Raw genomic sequence first — 12,467 nt, forward strand, 5'->3', positions numbered from 1 at the left:
AATATTAATGATAGCTGGCAGGCTGCCTTCTACACATGACAGAAAAATATCTAAAAGTAGAAAAAGGAATTAATTTTATTTAGCAACCCAGCCTGGATAGAGATGATGGTAGGAGTACTTATTCCGCTAAAGCACTCACTAGAAACTTATGGTTGGCACTGCCTTTTGTAATTTTTTTTTTAATTTACATTCTGAAATCTTTGTATTCCTTGTAACTAACTACTAATAAATTTATTGCTTTTTCATCTTTTTTTTTTCTTTAAAATCCTAATTTTTGGAGGAACAAATCAATATGCTACAGAAATTATAAAAAAAGAAGTCCATGATTAAGGCTATTCTGTTCTTTGTAAACTTTAGTATTTAAATGACAAAGCAAAACGATAGTATTTTTTTAAACTTCTGTTTAAATTTGTAAAATATTTGCCTGAATATTTTTCACTTATATTTTACAGGTGAAAGATAAAACTACTCACAATAGTAGATAAGATAGTATACATTTTATGTAAAAAAGACTCATTTCATACCCCAAGTTCAATTAAGTAGATTAAAACACAAACATACATTGTTTCTAGTTCCATAAAAAAAACTATTTAAGATTATATTAGCCTACTGTCTGGGTCTTCAGTTATGTAAATATTTTTTTTCTTACGAAGTACACAGAATTTTTATTGAATGAATGGAAAGCACTTTGCTAAGCAGTATTTTAAAATCATTTTTGTTTCAAATAAATTCACTGAGGCTGATTGGAAAAAATATTACCTTTAATTTTCCGGCTTCCTATTTTCATAAAATGTAAGTTAATCTTTATTTCTTTTCATAAGTAGAGAGTAGCACAGATTTTAAGAACAGAATAATTGAATTATTTTTTCTTTACAATGTAGTTTTAGCAAGCAATAATGATTATATTAACTGGACCATTTCTGAATTAAAGAGAAAGGTCATAGGCTGACCATGAAAGAACTCTGAACTCTTACTATTAGTGCAGCGTGTCCACCAAAATGCACTGGTCATTATTACAGATGTGCTTTTTGATTGGAAATGTTATCTATCAGCATCAAATAGCTAAACCTATACCATTCTAAAATTAAACAGGCAATTATCGCCTTCCCCTTACCCTATATTCCTCTTTTATTCTCAGATAATTTGTCCCATATGTAATTTCTCCATTGAAATCTTTAGTATCTACTTCCTTTTAAAATAAGGGATCTTTTCTATACAGCTAAAGTGTTTTCAGGTTTCTTTGCTAGTATAATTATACTATTTCAAAAGCAAATTTAAAGACTATGTAATTTGCCAGATAACATAAAAATAGGAATGTCCAAAGGTCTTTATAACCCTCCCTTGGAGAAATGAGTTAACGTAAGACAGAGTAGAGCTACCTTGTCTAAGGGATTTGAACACAGGCTCCTTGACTTGAGAAACTGCTTCTTTCCCTTTTATTTCTCTGATATTATGCTCTTCATTTCTCCTGAAATTTCTAAGCTTTATTGATTTTCTTCTTTTTATTATTAAAGTTGAAACCATGAATTCCAAATGAACAGCTGCGGTTCTTTATATCAAGGCAACAGTTTCACTTGTCTGAGAGTGTCCCATTGACTCATGTAATAATTTTCAATGCAGAAAAATTCTCCTCTCTTGTGCACATACATGATCACCCTGATTTTGTGATTCTAGTTATTACAAAGACTTAATGTATGCAGAAAAGTAGGTATGTTGACATAAATGAGATCACTATATTTACTACTTTCTTTGTTACTTAGGTTCTGAAAACTCTGATTCACTTAGCTAACTTTTATAAGTTTGCTCCATTGTCTCGAGACTCTCCCTAAAATGAGAATGGTGTTTTTTTCAAATTTCTATTAGCCAATAAATCATGCTAATGTTTCACAATCACAGATGATATTTCAAAACTTTTGGAAAGCCTTTGTGACAAATTCACCCTAACTCTCTGTTCACTCAGTATTCCATAAAACAGCCAAATCAAAGGAAATGTACAATCATAGTCATTTTTCTGTTTCTTTCCTTTGCAATCTTTCCAACAACATTCGTTTTCTCTGGGAGTCTAAGTTGCTATTACCAACAGCACTGTGTGATATGTCTCTGGATGCTATATATATATACCTTGGTTCCTGCCTTGTGAGTGTGTGAAATCCTTGTAACTTCAAAACAAAATTTTCCTCAAGCAACTAGAAAATATTTAGATGCAAAAGCAAAGAAAGAAACCCCCACACAGAAGTAAAATGATTGAGATTATAGAATATAGAATTCTGAACTATCACCTACCATGGATTAGCTGGGCTACTGCCCCATATGTCACTATCACAGTCTCTTCCCATTATGTTAAAGGGGGAGAAATTTGACTCAGCCAGATCTCTTTGGAGAGAATAGATGATGTTTTATCCATGCACTGGATAAAAAATCTTTCTTCTTTCTGAAGAATAAGTAATATACTGGCAGAAGTCTCCGAATCTTTATCATTTATTCAGAAAGTTCTTTTTTTATTTTATGTAAATAGATATAACATCATAAAATTCTGAACTCAACAAAATTAGTAATCATAATGTCCCACTATCACATATTACAAATGATAAAATGAAGGCCAGAGGCTATGCTCCCAGAAAATCTTATTAGATAGAAACATTCCCCTTATCTGCTTTCACTACTAAGCAAAACTCATATTCTTTCTATGAGACCTAGGTCACATTTTACACCAACGAGGAAGATGTCTTCACAGACTCCCAGGCATTTATCATTATCCTAGCCTTTCCTAAAACATTTGCTTTATATACTTCTAATAGGATCTACCAATTCTCCCTGGTTGTGAAGCCTTAGGAAAGTTTCATTCCTAATATCAGTTTTACTAGAAGCAACAGTTCTTCTGTCACAGGGATTTTGTGAGTATTAAAAGAGATAATCATCAGTTATTGTAAAGGATGTAGCACATTGGCCGGCACATTTTGCATGCTCAATAAAACTTACTGATTCTGGGCTGACCTACAATATACATATCTACATGTCCTTCCTTTTCACTAATCAGAGAGGTTAAAAATGAGCTTTTATTTGGTATGTAGCCCAGGTACTGGCACTGTTTTATAGACCTGCTTACTTTTAGTAATTCATTGTTGAACACATTAGAAAATGAATATACTCATATGCTTGGTCCCTGCTGAAATGCTTTCTCCAGGTGTCCTTTAGAATAGAAACCATGCTTTTAAAGGACTTATGTATGTAAAATATTCTTATAAAAATATTCTTATATTAAAATATTCTTGACCAAAATTATTTCTAATTTTTTTTTAAAAAAATGAATAAGCCAGTAATTTTATTATGTGTGTCCTTAGCAAAGTCAATTTTTGGGGAGTTTTACTTGAGAAATCTCATACCAAGTTTAATACGTGTGTCCTTTGATTTCTCAAGAAGAAAATGAAGTCCCTTCCAAATACATTGGATTTCATCCTTAATTTATATTCAACCTTTTCCTGATGCTGTGGTTTGACCTGAACATTTTGTAGTTATATCTCTATTTCATGCGTGGGCAAATGCTCTGGCAATAGTATTCAAAACAATTTTGCATGGTAAGCCTTTTATAAAACATTTTAACTGGCATGCTTGAAATTTATATTAGAAGAACAATAGACTTCCTCATTTAACCACACTCTTAAGAAATTATAAAAAATCATGAATTAATGTAATTTTATGAATAATTTAAAGCAAATATTACTTTAAATATTGGGTTAATAGATAAAAGTGTAGTAAATATAATAAATAATGTATGTTAAATGAATTTCCAATTTTCAAAACTACGTCTCTGAAGTGAAAATAAATGATAAAATATTTATTGAGCTATTGCAAATAGAATCACTGTAAAATAATGATGCCATGGTAATGGCATTTCTATAATAGATTTATATCTTAATAGAAATATAGATCGTATGAATATGGAAAACCAATCTTATTACTGAGAGACATGGTAGAACCTTTTGGTTTGAGATAAACTTCTCAAACATTTTTGTTTGAATTTAGGTATCAGTTGATCATAAACATCATCACTTGTAATAAGAGAAAAATATACTTTAATATCTTAACTCTTGGTTTCAAAAATTTTAAAATAAAAAGGTTCATTTAACTAAATTTTTTATTTAACACTTTCAGAGAGAGTCTACCTTAGCTAAATTATATAGATTTTATATCTGGAAAAAAACCTCATTTTATAAATCTATACATAGAAAAAAACTAGCATTGTTCCCAAATTATACATATTCAGAGCTTATGATTTGTCCATTGTTTTACAGATATTATTAAATGATATTTTTAAGGTAGAGGCAAGGGCAATGGAAAGGTAGATCTCAATTATCCTGCTTCAAAATATTTAGAGAATCTTTAATCTCTCTATTTCTGTAACACACATACACACACATTCTATTACTTCTTATAAATATAAATAGCTAGCACAATAGAAATATCAACAGAATAATAATTATTGAATCTATTAAAAGTTGCTATATATTTAGAGTAATAATAAATTTTACTCTTCAGCCTTTTCCACCCTCCATATTGTTTCATTTCCTTTTGCAGTGGTACAAATTATTGTCCATCCCAGAGCACTTGGCAACAGTGGTAGGGGACTAGCAGAATTTCTGTGAAATTCTTATTGATACCATATAAGTCCATGTGATAATTTACTCACTAGCTAAACTTGAAGCAGACAATATAAACTTATCTATTTACCTTAAAAATACATTTGCCTCTTCCGAATCCAGCAAAATAAACAAAACGTCTTTTACTATTAAATTTAGTTCAAGATAAAAATGTGTTCATCATGACATTATCCCTCCCTGTAAGCCACCAGATTCAAATAAGATGTCATAGTTGAAATGAATGTATATTCTGAAATGTTTTACACTGAAGAGAATATATTTGCATTTTTGCAATAATTATACATAGAAATAAACTCACTGGATATGTCATTATAATATGCAACAATAGATTTCATATAAGTATATTTAGCATATTTATCTGAATCTGGTTTTGAAAATTCAATATATATAATTGATAGATAAAAGTTCTGAGATAGTTATGGTTTTAATTTTGTTGCTTTACCATATCGTAGTTCTTCTGCTGCCCACATAAATTATGGTTATCAAGAGTAAAAAAGAAGATCTTTGAATGAGAAGTCATATGATTAAATAGCTAACTGGCTAAATATCATATCCTGATCTCAAGATTATAGTTAGGGATATGCAAGAATTAAATTCAGATTTGCCATCGATGAGGATCCCATGATTGCCTCCTGTTTTTTAAAAGGTAATATTCAGATCTCTATACTATGCAATCATGAAATATTTTATTTTACTTAGGAGTAGGATGATATGAATTAAATGTAAAAAAAAAAAAAAAATCCTGAAATCAAATTTCCAGGTAAAATGTGTCAGAATAAAGGTCAGATTGTGGCACAGCAGATGGATGTAAATTATGACATATTTATGCTATTAAGTAAGTGAAACAAGGCAATGCAACAGGAATTGCATGCTACAAATACAATTGCATAACAGTTGTCCCACCTTCACAAACAGCTATGAGTAATGACAGGAAAGTTTTGGTTTCCAATGTTTTCTACTTTGTTGAAGAAGGCAGATATAAATGCATAGAAATCTCTTTGCAAGTTAATACAATGAGGAAAATGTTCTATTTTCATTTTTTCTCTATCAGATTTCCTCAAATTGAGAGATGACATTTTCTGTAGAAAATTATGATGATGACACGAGTTTACAGAGATCTTTCAATTTTCCCTTTGTCCAGTAAATTTGTCCTCCCATGTTGTTTCTACTTTTGCTTATGTTCAACTGTAAGAGGTCATGTTAAAGTTAGAAATTCTTTGCTCATGGAAATAATCTTTTCTCATTTTTCCTGTTTCTTAAAAAAAAAATGCACAGCCATTGTTACCCCTTTCCATTTATATACTGTCCAGATTTCACCATAGGCTTATTTTAAAATTCCAAACATTGTCAAAATCTATTGTATTAAATTTATACTCTCAGCCTCATTTCATAGAATGTTTATATACCAATAGTTACCATATGCATTACAGCATCAATTCATGCTTACTTCTACAAACATTAACTGGGAACATTAACTATAGTATACTAGATCATTAGCTTTAAGGAATCCTTAGAATGTCCACTATTGAATCCTCATTCCCCACTCCAAAATTGGTTTTCATCTGAGGTAAAAAATGTAAATGACTCCAAGTGCAAAGAGCTAAGAAAATACATCCTTGATCCCATAGGGAGTTTATTGATTCTTTTACTAGAGCCTGCCTCCCAACTCCATCTTGACCATCTCAGTTGGGAATGATCTTGCTACATAATCAATTGTTCAAATCTAGGCCTCATGCTTATTGCCTCTTTTTCTATCACCCTCTACATCCAATCATTAATAAGTTATTTTGGTTTTGCCTCCAAATAGATTGTAAAACCATTTAAGTGATTCCATCTTTGTTAAGGACATCACACTTCTAAGAACTCTCTAAATGTCCTCTTAAATGATGTTCCAAGTTCCAGTCTTTTTTCTCATTAATTCATTCTTCACAAATCATTTATCTTAAAACATAAAACTTTTGGTTAAAGACATTAATGATTTCAATGGGATTTACAAAAAATCCAATACACATAATATCCTACAAGACTTACCTCATGTCAAGCCTCTCTCCTTTTCCCTTACTATGTTGTGACCTCTCTAACATTCTTTTAATTCCTTGAACATTCCAAGTTCCCTTTTTCCTTAAGTCCTAGAAATCTCTTTAAACTCCTTCTTCTCTCCATTCCCTTATGTGGTGAACTACATCTCTCCTTTAAACTATTAACTTAAATATTCACTACTGTTAAGATAGTCTATATTTGAGAATGTTTTCCTTCATAACATTTATCAAAATTGCAATTTATTTTGTGCATTTATTCAATCTATTTTTCCTGATTAGATTGTAATGTCAATAAAGATATGTCTTGTCTGCTATAACATTATAAAATACGTTAGTCATCTTTCTAGCACACAGTAAGTACTTCATAAAGGCTTGTTAGAGGAGAGAGAGAAAGAAGGAAAGAAGAAGAGAGAGGAAGAGGGTAGGGAGAGAGCAGGGAGTAGGGGGAGAGAGAGAGAGGATGGGGGGTTTGGAAAGGGTGAAAAGTGGATGTGTTTGAGAAAACAAATATTTTATTTAGCCAAAGAAACCCAAACTCTCTAATTTCCATACAATTGATTTTCTAGATATGAAAAAATTTAGAGAACACCTGCTACTGAAAGACAACATTCTAGGTACCAGAATTTATATTTTTCAGGGAGAAAAAGCCAAAATACTCTAACAGTTCAAGAAATAAATATATCATTGAATAGGCACTAAAAATAAATAGGAACTAAAAAAAAAAATAGAGTATCTTGGATGTCCAGTAATTTTCTTCTCAATTTCACTCTTCACTTATATTATCAAAACTTTTTAGATATATTTTTATCTGATTGTATTTTATGTTTTCTTGACCCTTTGAAGTGTGTTCATGTTCTCAAATGAAAATTTTATTGCATAATTCAAGATATTAATTTTGACTTCAAATCATTCATAATAAAATAATTTACATGTTTAAAATTCTTCATTTTCTACAATGTTCTTTTGTGCAGTATGCTAATTACATGTCTTAACTTTATTTGTTCCCAAGCTCTTCCATCTCTGAAAATGAAGTAAAGTATATTTAACTGTCATCGATTACTTGTATCTGAAGTCTGTGTCTGTTAAGTGGATTTTTTCACCATTAACTATCATTTATCTTCAGAAACACCTTCATGAATTAAATCCAAATATATTTACCTATGTAACGTATGCTGTATGTATTTCACAGATAGACTCATTATTTAGCTATTTGAAATGTCCAGTGGAGGATCAGAGATATCTATTAATGACACATAATATGTTTGGAGTAATATTCAATACACCTTTCTGTGTTTCACTTTTGTTCTTCCTGCTTTAATTATGTCACAGAAACTAGTATTTTAGCAAAAATTTGTTAAAAAAAACACTAGTTAGCTTTTAATTAGTATACACTGTATATATTTCAGCACCTTTGGCTATCAAAAATAGGCAAGAAATTCTATGAGAAAAAGTTTCACCAATGCAAATTCTGTGCTCTCCAAATATATGAAAATAAATAAAATGCCATCATTTTTTTAGTTTCAAGGATTTTAAATTATAAGCTTAAAATTTTTCTCATACAATTTTTCATTATAATTTTTGAAAAATAATAGCTATTAAAAACATATTGTTCAGTTTGTTTTTGTACTTCCACTGTTTATGACTTACTCTGAAGTTAAAAATGGCTTCCAGTAAGGAGCCAGAGATTTTAAAAATAAATAGGCTAAATTTGACATATGCATACTGAAACTCTTAGACCTTCCATTTTATAATTATTTAATTCCATTATGTTTTGTTACATCTTTCAAGTATTTCAATCATTATATAGAAAACTGGGTGTATTTAAATCAAGATGATTATTTCAAGAGGAAATACACATGTAATTCAAAAAGGATGCATAATAGGATATTACGATCTGTGGCCAACATATACACATTTAAATAACTGGCTCAGAATTTTAAGAAAGAAATAATATTGATTTTTATATTATCATTCCTACAAGGCACAAAACAGGTAAGCTAATTTTTATTAAAATTATATATCTATACACACGCATGCACACACATGCACACATATACACGTACATTCATCTGTCACAAGGTAAATAAAAATCTTAATGAAGTGCATACAATATTATTCTGTAGTTAACCTGTAGGCTGCATTTATCACAGCTGTCACATTTGTGCAAGTTATTAAACATAATATTTTTGAAGCAACTATATAGATGTAATAATACTTTTATTTAAATGCCTAAAGGTAAGCCTAATATCCTGAGTTTTTAAATGATTCTGTAAAATGCTTATTCTGCAGACTATGAGTTTATTTAATAATATATAGTGAAAATAAATTATCATAATACACTTAGGACTAAAGTCAAATATTAATTTTTTTATGCTGTTGAATACTTATTTCAAAATAATGGCCACATAACTGATTGTGCTGTATGAAATTTATAGTGGACAATGCATGAACATGCATATTAACTTTATAAAATACTACAAATTGCTTATAAATAGCTACTTTAAAATATTAAATAAACATAAATATCAGTGTCTTCATATTTATATATTTATTTCACAATAAGATAAAATATATACAGAGTAATTACTAGTCTAACGAAAATCTATGCACCTAAATATCTTAAATGCACAGAATAATACCATAGATATATTTAAAACCTGGAGATTATTACACATAAAAGTTTAAACAATAAAGCTTTTAGGGAAACCATAAGAAAATATCTTAGCAATTATGGCAAAGGCAAACATTTCCTAAATAGGACACGAAAAATCCTAATCATACAAGAAATGCACCTAATAAGCTAGAATAAATTAAAATTAAGAACTTCTAGTCATCAAAAGACACCCTCAGGAGAGTAAGAAGAAAATCCACTGAATGATTTAAGACTATACAAAATAAATATCGAGGTATGCTAGTTAATGTTTAACAACTAGTTCCCTAGAAGAAAGGGTAAAGCTCTATTTCTTAGTGTTTGCCAGTGTACATAGTATAAATCTACTATGGCATATTTTCAAACTAGCGAGCAGCTCTCAACATTCTTGACACTTTAAAAGTTGGCTTTAGTGAATTAGTTTGAGTAAGATCCAACATATCACTGTGCATATCTGACAGAAGATTTAATACCCATTATATAGTAAAAAGGGATAGATAATATAATAAAAATAATAGATAATGTAGTAGAAAAAGTACAAAAGACTAAGATACTTAAAAAAAGAGAACATCCACATATTTGTCATCACAAATATGACGAATAACCATAAAACAAGTGTTTAATACCATTAGTCTTCAAGATATTCAAATCGAAATATCCATACATACACACCAAATTGGCTAAAATATAAAGATGAAAAAATTCCAATTGTTAGTGAGTATATGGAGCAACTGAACTCTGTATCCTGTTGTCAAAAACTTAAATAACAACTAAGGTAAACTATCAGTATCTATAAAAGCAGAACATGTTCCTGTCTTAATACCCAACAAAATGTATACAGGTGTTCCATAAAAGACATGTTCCAGATGTCCATTTGACCACTGCTCACAAGAGCTAAAGTTTAGAAGCTACCCGAATGCTTATAAACTGGAGAAAAATTCATAATTTGGTATATTCACACAGTTGAATACTACACAGCAATAAGAATGAGTGCTTTACCGTTGTGCATAATCTTCCAAATGTAATGTTGAGCAAAAGCAAATCATACCTACTGTATGATTTCAATCATAGACTGTAGAAAAGGAGGCAAAGTAATCTATTCTTCTAGAAGCAACATTGCGCTTATGCTCTGTGAGTATAATTACTAGAAAAGAGTGAGGGGTGAGGCTTCAAAGTACTCCTCTCATGGTTTTTTTTTTTTTTTTGCTTAATTTGTGTGAGTGCTGGTCATATTGGTATGTTCATTTTGCAACAATTCACTGAGATTGTGCACTTAAGATACAAGAAATTTTCTCTATGTATATTATGTTTACATAAGAAGGTTAAAAAGACCAGAGATGATAGTAAATTAAAAAAAAAAATTGTAACATGTTGTAAATTGAAATAATTTATGAGACAAAGTCACTTAGGTATATTTGTGAAATATAAGCTACAACTTAAAATAATACTTCTTGAGGATAAAATAATTATTTTTTGCATATCCAAATAATATATTTTATAAAAATTTCTTCTATTATCAGCAGAGTCTTCTTGGTAGGGCACAGAAATTTCCCCTTGTTTTTATATAACACTTGTTTTTAATAATCACTTGTTCAATGTTTTTTTCTAAAAAAAGTACAACCAAAAAGCACACCTTAAAGTTGCCTACAATCACTTAAAGTATTTCAAGATACATCTCAATAATGTTGTATAACCATATCAATAGGAGTTTTAGTCAATCACTTTTGTGACAAAGGATATAAATATAAATGTATAAAAAAATGCCCCTATTATCTGTATTTTATATATCAATTACAAACTAAATCTTTATCACGTTTACTATTAAAGAAGAGATGAACTGTGAAAATTATCTTACTAAAAGTTACCTCATTAGTGTCCCAACACAAATAAATTTATATTTACTTACAATCTAGAGTAATCAATTATAAGCATAATCCATATTTACATTTTTATAAATGTTACTGAATTCATTTAGCCACAGAAATTAACAAATATATGATCCCCAAAAAGTCACCTTAGAAGTCACTGGTTATTTCTTATCATGTATTTCCATAGTTACATACTTTAGAGTCTCTAAAGCTCTAACATTAAGCTTTCATAGAGGAACCCATTTTTGATAAATCTTGACAGGCGATAAAATAAGTTTTACTTTCAATAACTCACTGCCTTTATTCATTGGCATCAAATAGAACTCACTATAAAAATTTTAATATATAAAATTGTCATTCATGCCTAAAGAACTATTTTCCAGTAGTATAAATCTTTACCTTTCTGAACGATGCCTTCAAATTCACTTAGTAACATATCAAAGACTATATCAAATGACTACATTAGTATAATCTAACCAAGAACATAAATACTTGGATAGAAAATATCAGTTTCTTCAACATTTATGGAAACGTATGTAAAGCAACAAGTAAATCATGCAAATTTCCTTTACTATTACATTTACTGAATGCTATCAAGCAGGAGTAATAAAGAAAAAACTCTAAAATTTAGTACATTAGTAATAATCTTACCAAAAGCTCACAGGTTAAGAATTCAAAAAGAAGTTCGCCACCCTGAGACCTAGAAAAGTACAACCAAAAACATTCTCTATTAGTACTGGTATTGCATTTTAATTTAAGCATCACAAAATGTTAAATAGTAATTCAATATTATGAGAAATTATAACATATGAATAATTAGTGTACATACAGTGTAAGAAAAAATTTTGACTATAATATTTGTCATAAATAGCATTATGGTTACTCAGCTCATATCAAACTATTGTGATTTAAGATTAATTACTCTAATTTGAGATCTTAAGTGCAGGAATGACAAGCAGAAAATTTTTATTGTCTCCTTTGCTTCTTGTGGAACTACAGTGAATAACACATTTACAAACAAAATGTATTTTGAATATATTATTTTAGAGAAGCTCCTTGGTTACATTAATCTGACAGTATCAAATATACACACATTCATATTTACACACAATTGTGTGCACACATACAAACACATCAAATGTGGTTATCAGACTATACTCCTATTTTTATCTTTGCCTAATCTGTTTCAATCATTGGATAATATATAGCTCTCCATGAATATAAATATTCTCTATCAGAATTTTATAGAATG

General features: G+C 29.5%; 1 protein-coding gene across 39 annotated transcripts in view; it reads right to left on the minus strand.

Annotated features, from left to right (window-relative positions):
- Window positions 1-12,467, minus strand: part of PTPRD (protein tyrosine phosphatase receptor type D) — a 1,934,582-nt gene that overhangs the window by 1,062,672 nt on the left and 859,443 nt on the right. For all 39 annotated transcript variants that reach the window (XM_036238646.1, XM_036238649.1, XM_036238671.1 and 36 more), the window contains one exon: window positions 11,867-11,915. The gene's annotated coding sequence lies outside the window, so the exon portion shown is untranslated. The remainder of the gene's footprint in view (window positions 1-11,866; window positions 11,916-12,467) is intronic.

This window comes from Rousettus aegyptiacus, unplaced genomic scaffold (genome assembly GCF_014176215.1).
Source record: "Rousettus aegyptiacus isolate mRouAeg1 unplaced genomic scaffold, mRouAeg1.p scaffold_m13_p_3, whole genome shotgun sequence".
Lineage (NCBI taxonomy): Eukaryota > Metazoa > Chordata > Mammalia > Chiroptera > Pteropodidae > Rousettus > Rousettus aegyptiacus.